Source organism: Arvicanthis niloticus, chromosome 13 (genome assembly GCF_011762505.2).
Source record: "Arvicanthis niloticus isolate mArvNil1 chromosome 13, mArvNil1.pat.X, whole genome shotgun sequence".
NCBI lineage: Eukaryota > Metazoa > Chordata > Mammalia > Rodentia > Muridae > Arvicanthis > Arvicanthis niloticus.
In genome coordinates this window covers 5,856,407-5,873,073 of record NC_047670.1, presented here as the reverse complement: position 1 = coordinate 5,873,073, position 16,667 = coordinate 5,856,407, and the positions used below count along the sequence as shown (strand labels likewise).

At 36.5% G+C, this 16,667-nt stretch overlaps 1 non-coding gene across 1 annotated transcript; it reads right to left on the bottom strand.

Annotated features, from left to right (window-relative positions):
* Positions 1-7,951: 7,951 nt before the first annotated feature.
* LOC117719426 (small nucleolar RNA SNORA17) lies at positions 7,952-8,082 on the bottom strand. Its single transcript, XR_004608160.1, has one exon. It is a non-coding gene; the product is annotated as a small nucleolar RNA SNORA17 (small nucleolar RNA).
* Between the last annotated feature and the right edge of the window lie 8,585 nt (positions 8,083-16,667).

Sequence of the window (16,667 nt, the reverse complement as noted above, 5' to 3'; positions counted from 1 at the left end):
AAGGAACAGAAATTTAGAAATGATGTTTTTGCGAATTAGGTAAAGTGGGAATTGGCCAACATATTCTGAGGCTCAGTGAGAATTCAGTGAAAACTGAAATTTAGTGCTATGATGTTATTTTCACCAAGACAATGAAGTCTAATTTGGGTTTCCTTGATTTATTCCAAGAAGTATATAGTGGCAAAGAATGTTTAAATTAATAGCACTGCATTGTGAAGGGAGGAACATTTAAAATATAGCTAGCCTTGGAGTTTGGGATTCGTAAAAATAGCATCAGCAAAGCACCACGATGCCTAATTATACGTCTTCAGCATGTTTACATCCTTGTTCTCATTGTCTTACTATGGAAAACAATCCTGGGCACAAAATATTAAAGTATTCAATTCTTAGGCGAGCATTGCATAAACATCCAACATAACAAGAAAATAATTGTCTTAACATCTGTTTCTGGTTCAATGAAATCCCAAGTTTCTGAAGTCTTTTTCAGCAGATGTAGGTTTTGAATTTCTATGTCATGGAAGTGTATTATTGTTTCATAACAACACTTTAAAAATGTGTATAAGAGCATTAAGAGAATAAAGTGCTTTGGTTTTTGAAATCTTATTTGTCCATAAAAAACATTATTTCAGTTTCTATTCCTTCAAGTATTCTCTAGTTTTCTTATCCTATCTATACATATTCTTTATTCAGAATAACTCCTTCTGAAATGGAACTAGGGAAAAATGATTCTTTGGTGGCTCTTGGCTTCTGAGGGATTTGCCAGGTTGGGGAACACGGGGCAATAGGAGTCTGAGGAGATCAGGTGCTCTTGTGGCCACTCATTAGGAACCAGAAATCTCAGGTTGGAAACAGGGTGGGATGAACTTCAATGTCCTGTTCATTGTAACCTCTTCCTCAGTCAGGCTCCATCTAGTAAAGGTTCATGTCTCTCAATTTAAAGCCACACGTCAAGACAAAAGTTAAAAAGAAACATGCTGTGACATTTCAGTTAAAGACTCTAACACTTACCTTTCTCTACTTCCTCGTTGAGTCTCTAGTTTTCGTTTTGTCCTCCTTGCTTGCTTAGTCTTCATTTTGGTTAAGGGTTTAAGTAACACGTTAGGATCTGCAAGGACAAGAATTGTATTGTTTTATCCTTTCTACACAGAATCCAAAAGAGTATTCCAAACATCTGTTAGACAACTCTGTATTGGTGTCCAGTGACAAGACCCTTCTAGTACCCAAGTTACTGTTATCTGTCATAGAACTCCAACCAAGAGATCAGTTTTGTCAATGAGCTATGAGTTAGACTTCCATGTGTCTGCCAAACCTGTCTCGGAAACATCAAAGATGTTTGGAAAAATGCAAGTCAAAACCTCTGCAGAAGTTAGTCTCTGTGCCCTGAGCAGTGAGTGCACCGGAGTCTCATAGGGACCTTCCAAAGACTCATTCCTTTCTGGTCCCTAATATGGTCCTATTGTCAAGTTTCTCTCTCAAACATTAACAAGGATTTTTCAGGCTGAGAAACAGTTTTATCAAAATTTATTCTGTTGCCAGCAAAAAAAGTGTCAGTGCTGTTCAGAGAAAAAATGTTGAAGGGATACAGATAGCTCACCCTTCTTAGACTTTCAGAAAAGTGCCTTGTCTAGATCTAGTGATGTTTGGGGATCTAGAAATGACCAGTGGTGCTCTTCACAGACGCATGGTCCTCAGCTTTGACTTTTAACATTCTTCTATGAACATGTCTGGAGGACACACCTCGGTCACCTAAATTTTTGTTCTCTCTGATGGAATATATTTGAATTAATTTTATAGATGCACTATTGCTATATTTATCGTGTATACAAATACCATAGGTGTATTTGTGTCTAAATTACATATTAAAATATGTCCTCTGTAGTGTTCACCACTCTCCTTTGAAAAGGAGCTGCACATACATATTAATGACTCTGTCTGAGGGTAAGGTTGCCTAATTGCAGGATGCTGGCTATCCTTTCCTCAGGATCATCTTCTCCAGGTTAATAGCAAGTAAAGAACCTTTATTATGTACCTTAAAAATGTTTTCAACTTCCCTATTTCTTATTCGTAAAACCTTGAAAACAAGTCCATAAAATTTCATCAATTTCTGATGGAAAACATGATTACTGAACCTTACAGATAACCTATTGGCACAAGGAATGTTTTAAAATTCTTTAGAGAACCTGAACTGATAAAACAATCATAAAATTTAATTTAAATAAAATTCCATCCTGATGTAAGCTCCTTCATTCTGTGCAAACACATATGGACTTTGGTTTCCATGGTTACTTGTTACTAAGTCCTGTGCTCTCTGTGGTTCTGCTCTAGCTAGACCAGATATAAACAAGACTAGTCATCTTAATGAGGCAGAAATCGAATAACGCTTTATTTGATGGCTGTGTAACACTTTAGCATACAGACAATTTCCTGTTTAAAGCACAAATTAGAGTAAGAACACATTTCCCTCTAAAAACCAAATTTTCTTTTATTATTGGCATAAGAACAAAAATAAGAACATATGTTTTATGTATATCCATATATATAGATACATTTTTCTATATATGTATACACTCACACACATACATATCATATATATATCATATATATATATATATATATATATATATATATATATATATTCCATTTATCTAGCCAGCATTTCTTTATATAGCAAAAAGACAAACTTATTTGTAATCCTAGATTGGCCCCCAAAATTTATGGAATAGTTTAAGTGTAATATCATAATTTATATGTTTGTGTATGAAGTAAAAGTGTTATTATATTTTGTCCGTATTTTGATTTAAGATAAGATAAAAAAATATTTCCTTTAAGAGCAAAAGTGTTTCCAGAGTGTACTCAAGGACAAGTCTGATCTATTGTAACCATATTTATTCTTACTGCTTTATGTGAAGCAAAACCAGAATACAAATTTGGAGTAGAGATGCACTCCAGTGGACGGCCCTATACTATATGGGAAGCACAGATGGACAGTGGGTTGGCTTTTTTTAAATGCAAGAAGAAGAGAAGCTGGAGAGGCAGAGGATGGATGGCTTGGGAGTTAAGAGCATGTATTCTTACAGGAGACTTAAGTTTCATACTAAACATTGAAATTGGTGGCTCATAACTGTCTGTAACTCTGGGTCCAAGAATTTTAACACCTTTATTTGGACTCTGCACATACATGCAAAAACTGAAACACCAGAAGACATATGCATATACATATATAATTAAAAATAAAAGGCTTGAGTCTGGAGAGATGGTTCAAAGGTTAAGAGTTCTTGATGCTCTTGCAGAGGACCTGAGTTCAGTTCGCAGCATTCGCATGGCATCTCACAACCATCCATAACTCCAGGTCCAGGAGAACTGAAGTCCTCTTCTGGCCTTTTCCTGAAGTCATGTGGTAAACAGACATAAATGCAGTCAAACCACTCACACATAAAACAAAATACATAAATCTAAAAATTAAAAAAATAGTAAAAGCTTAAAAGAGAAGAGCAACATGTTGGGTGAATTCTGAGAGAGTTGGGAGAGAGTAGATATTATTATACTTAGTCATGTACACATGAATTGTATACATGTATGAAATTCTCAAAGAATAAATAAAATGTAAACCAAGAAGCTATCTTTTAAAAATATACTTTAGTTGCCCATACAATGTTTGTACCAATTTCAAGAATCAAATACATCTAATAAGTCATCTGCACAGCAGCCCTGACATGGCTGTTTCTATGTCACCTGACAATATATCAACATCATCACACAGAATAGAGTAAAACTGGGAGAACTGATGCTGGAATTTAATGCAAAAAGCCTTGGATAAGTAACCTACATATGACATATTTTAAGAAATTCAGTAGTTTCCATTCATATGTGATAGACAATGGAAATATATTGTTTTATCATTATTGTCTTCTAACTGTCCTTGGAGATCCAAAATTTGTACCAGGAAGCAAACTGAGAATACTATCTCCATGCTTCAAAGAACAGTGTTTGCTTTTAAAAGAAAATAGAGGACAATGGTCTTCCTATGAAAATATGAAAATATGTCACCACAAATCCCTATAAATATGTATAAAACATGTTAGGTGAGAAATAGGAGAAGAAATGAAGATGCTGTGAACCTGTACCAAAATGCCTCATATTTATTGATATAATTCATTATTTTGTAATCTTAGTGCATGATGTTTATGCATATAGAGAAATAACAAAAAAGAGAATAACAAAAATAAAAATAAATAAATCTAGGGCATGGTTTTTGTGTGCAAATGCAAGGTAAAGCACAAGCTGATGCTTATGTAAATCAAAATTGTTTTCAATACGAATGTCTTGAGGGGACTAATGAAGTTTTAAGTGATGAGATGACATCCTTTATACAGTTAACAACATACAATAAAATAAAATGAAATAAAAGTTTTAAGAATGTGAAGAGAAATGAAAAAAAAAAGATGATTTTAGTTTACTAGTGATTCAGGCTAAATCAGAAAAAGTAGAAACTATAGGCATTAGATTTTTGAAATCTACTTTTAATAAGGGTTCAACTCTTTCTCTAGCCACCCAGCAGAGGTAGTAGGAGAGAAAAGCGATTAGGATATAGGGGAAGTGGACCTGTTCAGCAATAGTGCTTTCGGGGCAAAGTCAATCTTTTGGGGCAACAATTCAGTCCCAAATAAAGTAAACACCAAATACAATTCAGCAACTGCAGACCAGTCCTCTAGGCAGGCAGACACTAGACACAAACCAGCAACTGTAGTTCAATCCTGAAGAAACTGCAAAGGTCACCAACTGGCCTGAGGAAAGGTAGCAGAAGCAGCAAGCTGCCAGAGGAACCTCACGAGCAGTTCTTGGGCAGGTTTCTTTAAGTGATAGAGTTATTGCAAGTTGAACTCAGCAAAGCTATTATGTAAGGCAAACCAATACATGCATGTCTAGAATAGTGAGGCAGAGTAAACCAAACCAATGCTCAGTGTTTCTCTTCCACCATCTGTGGGGTCATGATGAAGTCTTCATCATGCATCCTTTTACATGTTTATTATATCACAACATTCTTTCACTGGGTCTGCTTTATGGAAACATTCTTTCCTGTGTGTGACCCAGCAAAACATCTTTTGACATAACTAACTTTCCAAAGAAACTAGAAGTTTCTACTTCAAGAAGCAAATACAAGAGACTTTCTTTTTTAAGAATTATAAGTAATCTATTAGAAGTTGAAATACTGGTAAAACAAAAAAAGTTGTTTTGCCAAAAATGTCCAAAAATATTTCATGAATATTTTATAAATACAGAAAGACAGGTTGTAATACTAGTCAATTTTCTAAGTGGATTGCTAATTAGTTGAAGATTTCTTTAAGCATTTAAACTTTATCAGTAACTGTAAGATCATTCCAAAACTATTACTTTATTAAATGTAAAACAAAGCAAAATTTTGCAAAGGTATTTTTAATCCAGAGAATTTACAATCATTACAAATCATTGAAAACAACTCTTCATTTAATGGTGAATAAGAATGAAAACAAATTAATCAGTCTACAGGAAAATTAAATGGAAATTAGACAAATTTAATGAAAGAGAATGAGAAAGATGTACAAATATAACCATGATGATTAGATAAGTAAGTGGAATATTCATTTTTGTAATTTTTAATAACTATTGTACACTAAACATTAGCCAAGACTTATCACGGATCATGCACAGTCTTCTTCACAATTATCTCCCTAGTACAACTATTAATGTATCACCTGAATAGTGAGGAACTGAAACATTAGTTAACCAAAGTTCCTTGCTGTAGGATGCATACTCTACACAGTATGTGCGTGTGAACCACAAGTACATATGAACAAGCCTCACATGCAAGCCTTTGACTTGGTCAGTGTTCTCTGAGTTCAAAGTCCATTCCCCAGTCTACAAACTTAGATCAGTAGCAAAACTTGCTATGTGATTGTTTAAGTTAGAAATCCGAGATGGTTTGGAAATCTTAAAAACATGATGCTAGAATGGTGGTTTCCTCAGAGCTCTTGGGAATAACTCCTTATTATTTGGCTCTGGCCCCTGTCACATTTCCTGGCTCTCTGTCTTCTTCCTTCTTTAAAGCTGGTAATGGCCACCCAAGCCCTTCTCCCCAGCATTGATCCTGCCCTGCTGGGTTTCCCTGAAATCCTTGTAAGCATTTCTGATTATGCTAAAGTTGTCTAGACAACTCAATGTGATTTCTCTTAAGGCCAATTAATAAGCAAATTAATCCTATCTGCAACTTTCATTTTGAAATATATTCTATAATACATTTACAGGTTGCAGAGAATAGGATATGATTATAAATGATTTGTCTACCATCACAGGAAGCCATAACACTCTCCTACATCTTGCCTCTTTGAAACTAAAATGCATAATTTAATATGATTTTGAAAAGAATGAAAGGAATGACAGTCCCTGACAAAGTTATTCAGAGGTATGGTTTTCACAGACTGAGACACACTTTAAAACTATCACGCTGTGGGAAGGCTGGAGAAAATATTTTGGGCAGTTAGAAAATATGAAAACTATATAAAGAAGCATATGCAAAATATTAAAATAAATGCTTTTCATAAAATACTATTAATTTTATAACTTTAAAATTTTTATTGGTTCTTTGTGAATTTTGCCTCAGGCAACTTAATTGTACTCCTATCCCCATATCCTTGTACCCACCCCCTTGCAACCTAAAGACAGAGAAAAACATCTCATTGTGGAAGCTATAGTGTGTCACACCCAGACCCATAGTATTCCATTTTTGTCTATACTTCTTTCATTGCAAATGTTCACTATAATGGTGTCTGGGAGGGGCCTCTGGCTTCGGCTAATTGCTTTATCAACATTGGAATTTTTCTGGAACCCCAATGCAATATCTTGTCATTTCTCTGTGTCATGGAGATCCTCTAGTTTTGGATCTGTGTGATCTTTATGCCTTCCAGCAGTTCAAACATTGGGTAGATGACAGGGTGGGACAACTCAAAGCTCTGGATCTGGGCCTGAGACGGATCTCAAGACCTCAAGGCCAGCTCACCAGCAATCCCTGTAACCAGGACTAGCTCTTCCCTTCTGCCCAGGTGAGGTGTAGGGCCCACTCTCTGAGTGATGCAGCTGGTGAAGTGCAGGGCCAGCTCTCTTACTACCATGAAACCAGGGCCAGGTAGGAAGTGGTAAGAAGATAGTGGAGGAAGGAGGGAAAGGAGGAGGGGAGAATAGAGTATCTCTCCCTCATCTATGCCAGCACAGGAAGACAAGTGTTAGGGCCAGCTTTCCCATGCTCTCCTCAGTATTGCAGCTCTGTGGCAGAAGAGCAGAGTCAGTTCTCCTGGCCTCCTTCACAATGTCCAGGTGAGGGGTAGGACCGGTTCTTTAATATGTCCCCAGGTGGCTGCCCAGACCATGACCATCTGCCTGGCCTTTGATGGTAAAGGATTCCTACTGCTTCGTGGCCATGAATCCCCCCAACACACACCCCAGCCCCGTGGCAGCACAGGCCAGGACCCCACCATGATCCTGGGTGGCATCACTGGCTATTCACATTAAGCTGTTGGTCACTTCTCTTGAATCTCCAGTTCTGCCTTTCATTGTGCCTAGATCCTTCTGTTTCTCCTTCTCTTTGATTTCTCCACTATTTGCTTGTTCCTTTTAGTGGCACCTGGGGTCTCGGAGTGTCTGGGGTTGTGTCAGGAGTGGTCTCGGGAGTATTATGCTTCTCTTGCAAATCATAATGCCAGGAAGGGTTCATGTTGAGCATGGTCTGCTCCCCCCAGGTCTGCCTGGCACCAGACTGGTCCCAGATGAGAGAGATCTAGTCTCCAGCTAGCTTCTTGTTCTGGGAGCCGGTATAAGCCTGCCTGGTACCTGACTGGTGATCAATCTCAGGCTAGCTCTCTGTCTGGATACCCTGGGGCCAGACACTTTTGGTCTCTAGCTGGCTTCTTTTTTTTCAGGGAATGTTAGGCTACTAATCGTTCAGATGTCATAGGTCAGAACACTAATCATAGATATAGCTTCTCTCCATTTTGCCACCGACTGACACACATGTGACATGGCAGCCACATATGCAAAGCCTCTAGGGCTAGGCAGTTTTATCAGTTTTTGTTGTTGTTATTTGTTTTTTTTAAATTAATTAATCAAAGTAAAATTGTCATGATAGGAAGCTTATGGAAACTGGAGCCTTATTCCTAAGAAAAGAAAAAATTTGGTTATTTTATAAACTGTAAAAAAAATCTTCAAGGAGTAATTGCTAGGGTATTTCAATGTTTTTAGAAAATAAAGAAAAAAAGAAAAACTTTAAAAATCTAACAAAGAAACCTAAAAATGATTATATCAATCTAAGTTATGAACACAGATGAAAAATACTAATTATCAGCAAATGGCATCAACCTGAATTGTAAAACATAATTTATCGTGGCCACTGGGGCTTGTTCATAAATGCAAGAATGAATCAATACTAAGAAATCCATTAATCACTTCATAGTCACAAACCTAATGAAGTAGGTTAACTACTCTTATGCAAATTTGATTGAACAGAATGATCATTTATAGCCCAAACATGAGACACATATCTCAGCCATAATGTACTGTTAGATAGCAAACACAGTTTAGGATATATGGATAATTACAACTATTTTAAAACAAAGACAAACTTCCTCTTTATTTTGTAAAAAATAATTTATTTTTTTTCAGTAAACACATAAGAAAAGCTGACATACATGTGTCAGACACAACAATAAACATAGATTTAGCATCTAATATCTAGCTGGGTGTTTTACTGCCATTGGTAATTGTTTAATTTTGTATAGAAGCTTAACTTCAGTGAGTTCCCACTGGATAGATTGAAATGTAATGGTTCTCTATGCCTAACTTTTATTTTGAAACATTATGGATTGTAGACATGAAGCATGAGAAACAATCATTACCACTATTTATATTTCTCTTATTTTTCAGATATTTTGCACAGCAATTAAGTAGAATTGTCTAAAAATAGTAGATATAAACTAATACTATATGTTCATAAATTTAAGTACAAACAAAAACAAGAACACTCAGCTTCTCTTTTGTTTTTTAAAACATAAAAATTGCACCATTCTTTATGTCACAAAATTGATCCCATAAATTGCATATTAAAATATATAAGAAAGCAAATCAAAAGAAATCAATTATCTTATCAGTACAAGAAAAATGTCTTATTGTTTCAATTAGTGTTGATTCAATTGATTGACAGATTGAAAAGTCCTGATTGAAACAATGACTCTTTGATGGAGATGCCAGTCCACATGTTTTTACTTGATGAATCTGTGAGTTAGTACAGTACCTGTCACAACCATTTTTTATGTACATGAGCAACTGATTAGGTTAAGGGATTGGAGGTCACTTTTGCCACACTGAGATTATTGAAATAGAAAGAATGGAATGACTTTAGATGGTTATCCTTGGAGATTTTATACTGGCATCATTACTAACATAATTGTTGAGAAAATATTGAAAAATAAAATATTGAAAATAAAAAAATCACAGCACATAATAAGCCTCATGTTCAAATAAATGAATTCACATAGATTTGTCTTTTAATAAGGAACTAATTAATAATTCATATCATCCTTTTCTATAATGTTTCATGACCTTAAATTTTCTATCCATTATGACAAAATAATTATTCATTTCAATAAGATTTGTTGAGAAATTTGGATAATGTTAGAGCTTGTTAGCTATTGTTTAAGCAGATGATGGAAGCCTAGCATAGGAAATTTCAGAAAGAAGTTGAGCGTCCCTTAAAGACTTTATCAAGGATGTCCAATATTTTGAATTTTTTTAAAAAAAAATCTGTGTTTCTGGTTAGCTGGAGTTGAAAAATTGTTCATGATTAGCAAAAGATAAAAACTGCTAAAATAAAACATCTGCTTTGCTGGGATAGTTAATACTGCTTGGCTAGGGTTGAAGAATCACCCAAGATTAAGAAGCAACCAGCATCTTTGATATAAAATCTTTCAGGAAGGGTTTCTCAGGGTCAGTGCAGAGAAGCTATACTCCAGAAGGGTCCAGTTGTATACATGACTCAGGCAGATGAACTTGGTAATGAATAAGAGTCACCCAACTGAAACTTTTTTTGAAGGTATGAAGGGTTCACGGAGCTCAGTTGAGGCTTGGCACCATGTGACAGGGATGGATTCCTTGAAGAAAGTACAGGAGAGGGCATTAGTGAAGGTGCAGCCTCAGTGGTAGTAGAAGCCCCAGGATTGATTGACTCATGGAGAGAAGTTGAGGCTTAGTGTAATGTGCCAAGCCAGAGTCCCTGAAGAGAACCCAGGAAAAGCTACTGTTATGGTGAAGCCAAGTTGCAATGGAGATATGAGAATTTGGGCGATGTCAGTACTATGAAACCATTGCCAAGAATAGCAACTGCTGTGGAGTGGAGCTTTTGAAGTTGTGAGATGAACTGTGTTGGTAGAGCTGGAGAACTAGAACTACCCAAGCCCTTTGGAACCTGGAGGATCATGAGTGGGTCCCAGACATAAATCACTGAATTATGTCCACTGTTCGATATGCTTTCTTGGTTGATTATGACTGTGTCCTAGTCTTTCCTGTTCAAAATAAGAAGTATTAACTTATTCTTTTTATTTTCAAGAGTCCACAGTTAAGAGACTTGGGGATTTTAGAGAAATGTGTAATTTTATAGATTTGAGAATTTTAGAAAGACTTTAGATATTTTAGTCAGAATTTACATATTTACGGTAAACTGAACTTAGAGATTTTTGATGTTTTAAAGGTAGTAAACTTTTTTGTTAATTAATTAATTTATTTATATCCCAGAACAGCTTCCCCTCCTTTCCCTCCTCCAAGTCTCTCCCTCTTTCCTTTCCTCCCCTCATTCCTTCTTCAAAAAAGGGGAGTCCTTTTGTGGATATCAAGTAGCCTTGGCATATCAAGTTGCAGTATGACTAGGTGCATTTTCTACTATTGAGGCTAGACAAGGAAACTCAGTTAGGGGAAAGGGATCCAAAGGCAGAAATATGATTAAAGACAGCCCTTGCTTCTGCTTTTAGGGGGTCCTATATGAAGACCAAGCTGCACATCTGTTATGTACAGAGGACGTAGGTCCATCCCAAGCATGCTTTTGGTTGGTAGTTCAGTCTCTATGAGCTCCAACGGGACCAGTTTAGTAGATTCTTTAGGTTTTCTTAAACCTTCTGGATCCTTCAATCCCCTGGCCTTCCACAGGATCCCCAGCTCTGCCTAATGTTTGTCTGTGGGTCTCTGCATCTGTTTCCATCACAGTTATGTTAGGCTCTTGTCTGCAAGGTTGGCCATACCCTCAATTTCTGCTCCATCTTTATCACTGTATGTCTAGTAAACAGGACGAATTTTGGGTTGAAGGTTTTATGGCTTAGTTAGTGTCCCCATCTCCCCATCGGAACTCTTGTCTGGTTACATAAGGTGGCCAGTTCAGGCTCTGTATCACCCATTGCTAGGAGTTTTAGCCAGGGTCACCCTCATAGATTCAGAGGCGTTTTCAGTCAATGCAATTTCCATCAAAATCCTCACACAATTCTCTATAGACATTGAAAGTACAATAATCAACTTTATATGGAAAAACAAAAAAACCCCAAGATAGCTAATACAATCCTGTATAACAAAAGAACTTCTTAATGTTTCACCAGACTCAGCAATACTTGGGGATGCAGTAGAATGGAAGAAATATGCAACCTTTTTTTTTTTAAACAGATAAGCAGATCATAAGTGGGTATTAGAATACCTTGTAAATGGCTTCATTACGATCTGCAATGACTTATGAGGGTAGGAATTCAATTCACCCAGGGCATACAAACAAACAAACAACAACAGATAAAGCAATTCAATTGAAGTTTTAGTATAAAGACATTTTCTTTACACATTTTAACCTTTACCTAATTTGTGTTATGGGGTTAGTGTAATGATGAAAGTTGGCAATAATATATTTAAATTATGGTGCTTCTCATATCCAAATCCCTTCTTATGTCTTTTAATTTGTTGAATTCAGTGATATTAGGTACATATAGTTAAAATTATATTATAATTGAAAATATCTCATGTATTTGTAAAATATCTCATATGCAAATACCTTTCAGCATTGGCTGTCTTGGGTACTAGTAATACTAGAAGGTAGACTAAAAATGAAGAAAAAATGAAAATAAAAGAATAATTGACATTCAGATATATTTTAATAGGTTTCCAGTTGACTTTTCTTCCTTTTATTTAAGTAATGAGTCAATAAAAATACAGTATTTTGGATAGGCAGTGGTGGTACACATCTTTAATCCCAGAACCTGGGAGGCAGAGGCAGGCAGATTTCTGAGTTCGAGGCCAGCCTGGTCTACAGAGTGAGTTCCAGGACAGAGAAACCTTGTCTTGAAAAACAAAACAAAACAAAACACAATATTTTGAAGAATCACCAAAGCATTAGTAAGTTCATGTTTAATCACCCAGTGCAATATGTTCATATAATTTACACAAGTGCGTTTTCCCAGCAACTGTTACTCAGAGACTTGCTTTACTTGTGAAAGAACTAAAATTCAGATCTGTGTGCTTCCAACTCCTACAAAAAGCTGAGCTGTATTAATTCCGTGGATGGCTTCTGCTGCCTAGGCCTAGGGTAGCCCTGGGATTCGTCAAGTCTGCACACAAGGTGGAAATGCTGGCCCATGTGACACACAAGTGGGAAAAAAGTCTAGATTTTTTCTTCTGAAAAGATGGAAGTGATGATTTTATAATTAAAATTTCTCCAAAGAATGTTTTTAGCATCCTTTGAATGCTGTAGAAAACAGCAGGCTGGCGGACTTTCTGGGTAAGGTGACTGAACACTGTTTTCATACCTACTTGGATTTGATTCTGTTTTCAAACACTGACCATTCTGGAAATGACTGATCACATTGTGGAATAGGAAGCCACAGGTCTTTTTCATTCTTGGTTACCTGAAAATTGAATCTTGAATTGTGACGAATTCTTAATCTTGCCTCTGCACAGGATGGCCTCGGGTGCCACGTTCGTCCCTGGAAGTGTCCCCTCCAGTTCTAATGTCACTGTGATAGTCTCAGCAGCCCCTTCATTTCTTTCCTTTTGGCTTTGAAGTTTCTTTGATCTCTCAGCTACCTGAAGAGTGTGGGAAAGTCTATCAGAAAAAAATATCTCCTTTCTATTCTCACAGCAAAACAAAAACAAAAATAAAACATTAAATTCAGAGCAAAAAAAAAAAAAAAAAAAAAACCCAGTATTTCTGAGTTTCTTTGCTGAATACTTGATTTTGAGTTCAGTTACAGACTTGCGGAGTAGTTAAAGTCTGACTTCCACATAGTCCCACTCTGGAAAGGTCTTTCCTATTTGCATCTCTAGAAATTTATAATCACATATATCCCAGCACTTCTTAAAAGCATTTAGTTTATTTTCATTTACACGAATGTTATCAATTTAAGTAGTGCTTCTCTCTGAAAGAATTTACATCATAGTAAGTGGAAAATGAAGTTTAATTGCAAATTTCAGATGTACAAGTCAAGAATGGTAAATAATTCCAAGCAGGAAGATCATTCTGTATGGTTGACAAAATATACATTTGTTCTCAAATAAATCAGTTAAAGACCATCAGCTGCTATCATGTCTTGAAGGAATAAATGTCATGTATGATTCTGTTGACGTTGGTCAGTGAGCATCCAGGTAATAGATTAGGTTGCTTCTATCAATAGATGTCAAAACCATTCAGTTTACTAAACAAATGCATTGTCATTACAATAACTAGAAAAACATCATAACAACAACAAAAATAAGACTTGGCAATGTATCCAATTGTGTTATATTTTTCATAATTCGTTGCTGTCTTGGTCAGGGTTTGTATTTCTGCACAAAACATCATAACCAAGAAGCAAGATAGGGAGGAAAAGGTTTATTCAGCTTTTGCTTCCACATTGCTGTTCATCACCAAAGGAAGTTAGGACAGGAACTCACACAGGGCAGGAACTTGGAGGCAGGAGCTGATTCAGAGGCCATGGAGGGATGCTACTTACTGGATTGCTTCCCCTGGCTTGCTCAGCTTGCATTCTTTTATTTATTTACTTATTAATTAATTAATTAATTTATTTTTACACTCCAGATTTTGTTCCCCTCCCAGTCCACCATCTGACTTTTCCACATCCTATACCTCTTTCCCCATCCTGTCTCCATGAGGATGTCCTCACCCCTTACCCCCCACCCCACTAGACCTCTAAACTCCCTAGAGCCTCCAGTCTCTTGAGGATTAGGTACATCTTCTCTGACTGAACTCAGACCCAGCAGTCCTCTCTCTGCTGTCTATGTGTTGAGGGTCTCATCATCAGCTTGCATTCTTATAGAATCCAGGACTATCAGCTCAGTGATGGCACCACCCACAATGGGCCCTCCCCACTTGATCACTAATTGAGAAAGTGCCTAACAGTTGGATCTCATGGAGGCATTTCTTCAAGGGAGGCTCCTTTCTCTGTGATAACTCCAGCTTGCATTAAGTTGACACACAAAGCCTGCCACTACAGTTGCATAATGAATTTGATGAAACCCCCTGACAATTTATTTAGGCAAAATTTTTTAAGAACTGCCACCTCCCTCCTGGGTGTCCTTACCAGTGTGTGGCATCTGCATGTAAATATGACAACCTGGCTCGTAGAGGGGTTGCCCTTAGGATGTAAAATGTTACATTACACAGCAATGTTTGATCATTAAGGGTTTAAGTATATTATCTCAAGACAAAATGTTGGAATCATTATAGGTTAAACCAAAGGAGGTAAAATTTTTATTATATGTTTCTCTAAATTTTCTGGTAAATATGCACCCTAATAATGACTGCTTTCCCCAAATCCAAAAATTAAAGCTATAAAAATGACTAAAACCAGTTCGACAGAGTTAAAATATACAGGGACATTAGTTGTCACACAGGAAATAACAGATCTCTCTGGCATAGGATCTTTGTATCTTAGCCATCACCAGTAAGTGAGGGCTCTTTTTTTTTTGAACAAAAAAAAAAAAAAAAAAAAAAAAAAAAAAACTCTGATGCTGGTGAGGTCTTTATCACTGCACTAAATACACAGATCATTTCTTTGTTGTTTCAAAGACTGTACAAACATTAGTAGACTGTACGAAACATCCAGTTTTGAAGAGGTGAGAGATTATCTCTAGGATCAGTATTTAAGGTGAAACAGTCCACAAGCCACAAACTTTCAGTGGGCAAAACCTATAGTGGACATTCTTTATATATCATATGACCATCCAGACCTGGACCAGGAGGGAAGATTTGCCATTTCCCCGAGCCTAGTCCAGGGAAGGCTCTGCAGTTTCCCATGTGCGTGAGGTATTGAGATCCTTGGCATGGGCATGCTCACGGCAACAACATACATTCACTGAGAACTTCATGTGCTCCATACAATGAACATTTTATTTTTAAAGGTAATTAATTAGTACATGACTGAAAGCAAAGAGAGAAAAGTTCCATGAGAATTATGATATTCTAAGCAAAAATCACAAGAATATTTTACAGGGTATATAGTCTACGATTAGTACTCAGTCACATTCACATCTTTTTATAAAGAGGCTGCTTCCAGGCCCTGGCAAGAAACAGTGCATAGTGAGGCTTCTATTAAAGATAAAAAATTAATGAAGTTTCCCAGAAAGTCACTGTTAAAATTTTAAATATTTTTCATTTATCTATTTTTAGGTCAGTTTTAAATTCACAAGTGAACTATGAACTATTTAGGGCAGACAATGGCAGAGAAACACAAAATTTTACTGTATCTACATTTAAAAAAATTGCATAGAAGCAGGAGGAGGAGGGATAGGAGGGGATTCTGGGTGGATGGGGGAAATGGGGAAAGGGAATAACATGTGAAATGTAAATAAAATATCCAATAAAAAAATTAATCTAAAAAAAGCAGGCCAGAGGGAAATAAAGGTGCTTCAGCCTCAGTATACAGGCCGGAGTCATGTTATAAAAAAATGTATAGACATCAGTTCTAGTACCTGCTTATCTTCTCATTTTCTAGAAATCAAATGAAAACTATAGTATGTTTCATTTTGCTCAGTTCGTAGACAGAATAATGACTTTTCTCAAATGTTTCTTTCCTTGACTGTTAGAAGAAATAACACACACACACACACACACACACACAGAGAGAGAGAGAGAGACATCATAAATGTCATGATTCATCATTAGTTTCTTGGATTTCAGAAAGATTAATTTTTCAACAAATATTGCTTTCAGTAAGTGATATTTTCCCTTCTGAGAACAGGAAGTTAGTAGAAGTTCACTGGAGTGAGAGGTAGAGGAACTCTTTTCTTGGGAAGAAAAAAACATGTCAATTGTTGAGGCCTTGGAGTCACTGAAAAAAAACAAAACACTCAAAAACCCATTTCAGTCAAATGGGAATGTTTTATTGACTGACACAGTGCAATACTGGTCGATCATGGAAATAGGACAGACTCAGAAGCCAGCTGTGACATTGAGTCAAGGCCATACAGGGCTTTTTAAGCTTGAGACCTACAAACATCTGTGCCATGTTATTTCACCAATTGGGATTTAGGGATAGAGGATGTCTTAGGAACATGTCTTTGTTGTACATGTAGCCTGCTCCCATTGGTTGGGGTATTCAACTGTGACAGAAGACTTGTCTTTACTT